The sequence below is a fragment of the Pongo abelii genome, chromosome 3 (assembly GCF_028885655.2).
Source record: "Pongo abelii isolate AG06213 chromosome 3, NHGRI_mPonAbe1-v2.0_pri, whole genome shotgun sequence".
NCBI classification, from domain to species: domain Eukaryota; kingdom Metazoa; phylum Chordata; class Mammalia; order Primates; family Hominidae; genus Pongo; species Pongo abelii.
The window spans coordinates 190,620,688-190,628,016 of record NC_071988.2 but is presented as its reverse complement, the minus strand read 5'-3'; the positions used below and the strand labels follow the sequence as shown (position 1 = coordinate 190,628,016).

The 7,329-nt window shown below is 41.8% G+C and overlaps 1 protein-coding gene across 9 annotated transcripts in view; it reads left to right on the top strand.

The window, feature by feature from the left end:
* The first annotated feature begins 4,845 nt into the window (after positions 1 to 4,845).
* The window catches only part of DDX60L (DExD/H-box 60 like), a 142,645-nt gene continuing 140,161 nt past the window's right edge, over positions 4,846 to 7,329 (top strand). For 2 of the 9 annotated variants that reach the window (XM_054554681.2, XM_054554679.2), the window contains exon 1: positions 4,916 to 5,246. The gene's annotated coding sequence lies outside the window, so the exon portion shown is untranslated. Of the gene's footprint in view, positions 5,247 to 5,624; positions 5,792 to 5,865; positions 6,142 to 7,329 lie in introns of all 9 variants that reach the window. The other 7 variants (XM_054554680.2, XM_063723717.1, XM_054554678.2 and 4 more) reach the window with 7 other exon arrangements.

The following is a 7,329-nucleotide window of genomic DNA, read 5'->3' as shown; positions in this document are numbered from 1 at the left end:
AGTGTATAAAAAGTGTCTGGACGCAGTAGGTCTCCACACATACATGTTTAGTGAATCCCTAGAAAGGAATGTCCAGAAATTATGATATTTGAATGCATATGGATTGATATTACTGTTGCCACTCAACACAAGGCTTTAAGACTTTTTAAGACAGAGTAAGACCCTGTTATCTGTCTCACTACTCAAGGAAGGACAAGCTACCTAGTGCTACATTCATGGTTCTCAGTATTTCCTGAAGAGAATAATAATAATGATACCTGCATCCTATTGCTTTGTATCTGACCTCTTTACAACATTGAATTCACTTAATCCTTTAACAACTCTGTGGATTGTTTTTAACTCCCATTTTAGAGATGAAAGACAGAGGTTAACTTACCCAGTACGCTGAAGCTAATACATGATGGAACTGTTATTAGAGAGATCCTCTGAATCAAAACACTTGTCACCATTAAGGTATAGTGTTTGGGAGCTCTAAAAAAAGACGAAATACCAATAGGCAGATTAATCTGAAAGCAATGAGGAAATGCTAATGGATTTTAAGACAGGGAGTAACATGATCAGGTTTACATGTTAGAGAAATTACCCTGGCAGGATAGTGGAAAACAGAATGGAGAGAACAGGCTGGAGTCAGGAAATGAACAGGCTTTTGCAGTAAACCAGATGACAACACATGAAGTTCATTCTAGTGAGTGGAAGGAATGACATAAAAGAGAATATGGAATTCAGATGTATCAGCTGTGGTGAGCCAAGATCATGCCATTGCACTCCAGCCTGGGAGACAGGTCAAGACCCTGATTCAAGGAAAAAAAAAAAGAAGAAAAAAAGAAAGGAGAGGCTGGTATAAAATCTCAAATATCACCAATAGGTCAATAAATCATGGACTACATAGCACTGTTTGAATTTGGCAATTAATAGGTCATCATGAATGATGTTTGGCAGAGGAGCTTCAGCGCAGATTCTGGTCTAAAGATAGACTAGACCAATAATCTTTAGGACTTTGAAGTAGAAGTGGAGATGATGACTGTATACCCTTATGAAGTGCCATGATCAAAAGGAGGAGATGAGGCCCTGGTGTAGTGGTTCACACCTGTAATCCCAGCACTTTGGGAGGCTGAGGCGGGCAGATCACCTGAGGTCAGGAGTTCGAAACCAGCCTAGCCAACATGGCGAAACCCCATCTCTACTAAAAATACAAAAATTAGCCAGGCATGGTGGCGTGCACTTGTAATCTCAGCTAACCAGGAGGCTGAGGCAGGAGAATCGCTGGAACCCGGGAGGCAGAGGCTGCAGTGAGCCAAGATCATGCCACTGTACTCCAGCCTGGGCAACAGCAAGACTCTGTCAAAAAAAAAAAAAAAAAAAAAGGAAATGAAATAGGGCAGGGCTCATTCTTTTAATTGTTTTGGAGGGGAAATTGACTTTATCATTTTAATGGAATGAATAGTAAATGCCAGTTGCATTAGGTTCCTATTGTTGCTATAGCAAGTTACCACAAACTTGGTGGCTTAAAACACATGTTTGTTACAATTCTGAGGTCAGAAGTCTAAAAATCAAGGTATTGGTAGGGCTACATTATTTCTAGGGGCTCTAACGGGGAGTCCGTTGCCTTACCTTTTCCAGCTTCTACAGGGCACATGTATTTCTTAGCTTATGGTCCCTTTCTCCATGTATAAGCCAGCAGCACAGCATCTTCTCTCTCCTCTGATCTCCCATTTCTCTCTTATAAGGACCCTTGAGATTACATCGGGCCTACTCTGGAAAATCTAGGATAATCCCCCATCTCAAGATCTTTAAATTAATCACATGCAAAGTTCCTTTTGCCATGTAAGGTAACTTGCACACGTTCTGGCGATTAGGGCATGCACAGCTTTGGGAGCCATTTATTTGTCATTGCACTCTGCCCCAAACATTCTCATCAATTCCATATGCAAAATGAACCATTCCAAGGTCCCCCCAAAGTCCCAATCTATTATAGTATCAACTTAAGTCCAAAAATCCCATCTAAATCTCATCTGCTGAAAAGACCTAAATGATTAAATCAGGTATGGTTGAGACTTTGGGTATGAACCATCCTGAGGCAAAATTTCTCTCCATATGTGAAGCTTTAAGACTAGAAAACAAGTTATTTGCTCCCAAAATACAATGGTGGGACAGGAATAGGGTACCAGTTACAGATATTCTTGTTCACAAAGGGAGAAAATGGAAGGAGAAAAAGCCAAGAAATTTCAAAAATCTGCAAGGCTAACTCCATAGGTTTTAAGGCATGTGAATAACCATTTGTGTCTCTAGGCTCTGCCCTCAGAGTCATCCTTCATGAAAGATAGCTCAAGTTTGTGGCTGAATAGTTTTATCAGACTGTTTGTTGCTTATGGAATTTTGGGAGTCCTATAACCGTCTTTCATTTTATTCTCTCTCTGTACCTGTCAGTTCAAGCTGGCAGTGTTTCTGCTGATATTCTCAGAAATCTTTTGGATTTCCTGTGTATGTCACAGAGATCTTTTTGAGGCACTAGCAAAAGGTTGTCCAACCGTACTCATGACTTTTTCTCCAGAGTATGTTTTCCCAACAGTGAATCTCTTACTTTTACCATCCTTTGCAATCTTGAAATCCTGATAATTTCCCACATTGTCCTTGTCGTGGTTCCTTTTTGGTAATAGTCCTTCCCTCTTATAAGGACCCTTCTGATTATATCAGGTCCCCAGATAATCCAGGGTAATTTCCCCATCTCAAGATTCTTAGGAATATCTGCAAAGTTCTTTTTGCAGCAGAAGATGATATATTTATAGGGCAAGGATTAGGACATAGATGTCTTTGGGGGACCATTACTCAGTCTACCACAGCTGTAAATACAGAGAGGTTAACAATATAGGAATGGAGTGAGATTCCTGAGGAAGCTGGAGGTAACCAACTCAAAAGGGAGTGATTGTATCGTATATGGAGCATGTCATGGGCTTCTTGGACTAGATGGAGGTGTCAGACAGTTGAGAGGAGTCTCTTTAAAACAGACATATTCTTAGTGGACTTGAAGAGAACAGCAAGATGCTGTAGGGTTTTAAGGGCCACTGTAAAAAAGATCAGGGACCTATAGTCATAAACAGTAAATCTGAGGTGAAAAATATTAGACAATTTCCCTCAATGTCCTGTAAGGGCAAAAAATGGTTTACTAGATTGAGGTGATCAAGTTGCAGGGAAGGTGCAGAGGAAAGTGAGTGGATGAAGCAGTTGAGAATGTTAATGAGAGGAAGGTTCAGTGCCTGCTCACAGAGGTGATCCTGGGGAGGTTAAAGAGTGGGGCTCCTAAGGAGGCTGAGAGATTGAGGCAAGGGGGAAGTCTCTAAAAAGTGGAAATTGAGTTTATGATTTTCAAGTTTCTGAATAACATCCAGGCTGGAGTTATGGTAATATATTATTAAAGTGGAAGAGAACTGGATGTTGATTTGCAGTAGAGTCTGCTTATGTGCATTTTACATATACTTTGAGGTGGGAAGTGGGATGGGTGGAGTTAACATCTAGGGAATCCCCACCTGATACATCTGTATCTTTAAGAGAGAAAAACAACAGCAGACAGTCAGTTACATTAAGAACATGTAGGGCCCACTTCTACAATCAAAAGAGGGAATCCCCATTAAATTGTATATGCTTTGGGGGCAGAATAATGACACTGTAGTATTTAAAAGAACTGGAATGAGATAATATATACAGAGAATATTGTAGATATTATCTTTGGAATTAAATTTTGAAGTCTTGGCTACCATTAACTACCTGTAGGGTCCTGGACAAGTAATTGAATTCTCTAAGCCTTATTTACCTCATCCATAAAATAGCAACAGTAAAGTTGCTCATGGGATTTCTGTGAGATTTAATGTGATAATACATGTTAAGGGCTTAACCTATTGCCTGGCACATAAAAAGCTCAATGAATGCTTTTACAACAAAGCCCAATTTTCTGCTGCTAGCAAATGCATTCTTGTGATACAAAGGTCCAGTATCAGATGCTAGAGAAGAATCCATCTGAGATGAACTCATGACTTAATCATGAGTCAGTTCAGGTTCTTTCTCAATGTCATCCTCATTGAGAAAGAGAATCATAACTATTTTCAACCAAACAAAAAATTAAAGAAAAATCCTGACAGAAGTGAGCAATGTTTTCACCTCCTTTTCGAAGCCACTTTATATTCCAGAGTCTGAGAAAAAACTTTGTTCTTCTGGGCTTTTTCTATGGTGAACAAGTCACTTCCACCCTTTCCTTTTCTTGAAGATAGAACTTCTGGCTTCGAATTCTCTCCATTTATTACCCAATGCTGTTACTGGGGCACCCTCACCACCACCTTGAATCTCAATATATTCTGCACACTCATAACATCATGGAATTAAGTGTCTGGAGCACTAAAGACCACGATGCGCTGGGGTTGAAACTCGAATTTCAAACATTAATGAGCTTGATGACAAAACTAAAGAGCATTCTTCTCAATTTAAATTCTTTGTGATAGATGATTGGTCTTTCACATATTCACACTGGACAGTTATACTATTGGAAATTTTTCATAAAATCAACTTCTTAGGACAGAAACTCAAAGCCCCTAATCCTTTTTTACTCCATTTTTGCATGTCCAGTACCTTGCCAGAAAAGAAAAACGCCACACCTCACCATAGACTTTCACAGTGCTTAGCGTGCTGCATCTACTCTCAGCCTCAATTCCTTGTTTAGAGTCCCAGATTTCTCTGCTTTCTTTCCCTTTACATTTACATGCATGTCCCAGATAGCATATCATCGCTTCTGCTATTACCTCCCTAAGATTCTCAGAGTAAACCAATGCAGACCTATATTCTACCTCCAGAAAACTGCGGAAATCGAAAAGGCCTCGCGGTGGAGAAAAGAAACCGAAACTAACTCGCTAGACATAAACTCAGGCGCTGGCTGCTGTGTGGCTCAGAGCGCCCAGTCCGACGCCAGGCTCTGAACCCCTTCCACAAGGCTCTGCGCTCGGTCCCCTCTGCTCCACCTCCTCCCCGCGGGGCGTGCAGCTCAGACGCTCTTTGGATCTAGCAGGCTCGGTGGCTGGGGTGAGGATTGCGGGTGACGTCGGGTGTCGCTAGGGACCCTGGAGCGGAGCTGTCCCGCGGGGGTTCTAGGTTTCCTTCAACATCCAGATGGACCGGGCGGGGAGGTGGCCCGGTGGCTTCGTGCGCGCCGGGCGCGGGGAGCTGGGGCGCCCACTGGGCTCGGGAGGCAGCTTCGCGGAGAGGTAGGGAAGAGGCACTACCGCCATGAGAGACGAGAGTGCTCAGGCATTTAACGGGTCCTCTGCACCCGAGGGGGCCTGGGGATCTGGGGTACTGAGGAGAAAGTAAGGGTCACCACATCTGAGCACAGCCAGTCTAACCTGGACATTGACAGGCAGCAAGCCGCTTCCCTTTTTTCCGTCTTGGATTTAAGCTCTTTTTTTTTTTTTTTTTGAGTCAGAGTCTCGCTCTGTCGCCCAGGCTGGAGTGCAGTGGCGTTATCTCTGCTCACTGCAACCTCCACCTTCCGGGTTCACGCTATTCTCCTGCCTCAACCTCCTGAGTAGCTGGGACTACAGGTGCCCACCACCACGCCTGGCTAATTTCTTTTGTATTTTTAGTAGAGACGGGGTTTCACCGTGTTAGCCAGGATGGTCTCGATCTCCTGACCTCGTGACCCGCCCGCCTCGGCCTCCCAAAGTGCTGGGATTACAGGCGTGAGCCACCGCGCCCGGCCGGATTTAAGCTCTTAATAGCGGAAATCAGGTTTTATTATTTCCCTGGAAAGGTACTTCGTTCTCTTTTCCCGCTTCTCTTTTGTTTACAAAGTTACATTGATAAATTTATAATAAACTCCTCAAGGTTTTCCATAATCAAAGAAGCTGACATCGTCCGTGATGGGGCCTTAAGGATTATGAAAGCTCCTAATGACTGCTAGAAAAAGCGGTCAGAACCAGACAGAAGCAAGTCCTTTAAAGACACAGTAAGAAGCCCAAACCGTAACATCAACGACATACAGACCTTCATGATTTCGAGTGTTCTCCTGAAAGCAGTAACATACCATTCAATCTAAGATTTGCAGTTTGAAGTTTAGTGGAACTCAGGTGCTGAGAGTTGAGGGTACTAAAATAAATGAGGGTGAGTTATGCTTCCAAGGCTCTTCCCCTTCTATCCCAAAGATATTGGGGATAGTTTAGTGTGAATCCTTCCTGATACTCTACAAAGAAACAAGTTTCTGTCTATAGCTCCTATCTCTCCATCCATCCATCCATCCATCCATCCATCCATCCATCCATCCATCCATCCATCCTCCATCCATCCAACCAGCCATCCATCGATCCATCCATCATCTGTCTATCTCTAGATCCATACACTTTGAAAGATATTTTGGCTGTCATACTGGTATGCTTTTCTCGGTTCATGATTTATTGGTACCTGTCAGTCTTACTTAGTAATTGCTGTATGATACCCCATGGTATGCTGGATCATAATTGATCAGTTTTATTTGAAGCAGAAGAGAAAGACATAAAACAAAAATTAAATGCCCTTCTCTACTACTTTCCCCTTCATACTTAGTCTCACAGTTTTAGTTCTCCTGAGGCGTTACCACTCCAAAGATATACATTTCTTTCTTGGTTGCTTATAAATTATATGCTTACAAATCAATTTTTTGTTTTATCTACTTTAGACAGACTCCAACGACTCCCTGTGAAAGAAATACTTCCAATATGAGTTATATATTTTTAAAAATTCTTCTCATGATTAGCTTTATGGCTTTTAATAAAATACCCATGTAAATTATCATCCATGGCTATGTTGATGTGGGTGGAAATCTCTGTGGTTTTCCCTGCTGCAGGCTCATTTTTCTGCTTTGTAAGTATGGAGACCTGCTGGTTGATTTACTGATATAACCCTTTTTTATAACCTGCTGCTTGTTTTACTGATGTAACCATTTTTAAGGCAGCTCATAGTTTATTTGGAAATACAATTCTCTAAGAAATGTATCCAGCTTCTGATGCTCTAGTTAGTTCCCTATGCCGTTAATTACACCCAGAGAGTTTCTATTTTCATCCTAATTCCCTCTCAAATTAGCATAATCTGTCTTAAATTCATTTGAAATGATAGTCTGGCCTGGGAAGGTAACACCTCCACCTAATATTTGCAGCAAGGCTAAGTCCTGTTTAACTGAGAATTCTTTATGAGTCTTTGTTGAGCAAGGTGTTTTTTTTTTTTTTTTTTTTTTTTGGTCTTATCATTTTTTATTTGCAGTACAGAAGCTGTCACCTGTGTGACCCAAATTTCTTGGCTCCGTTCCTTCCTTGCCTC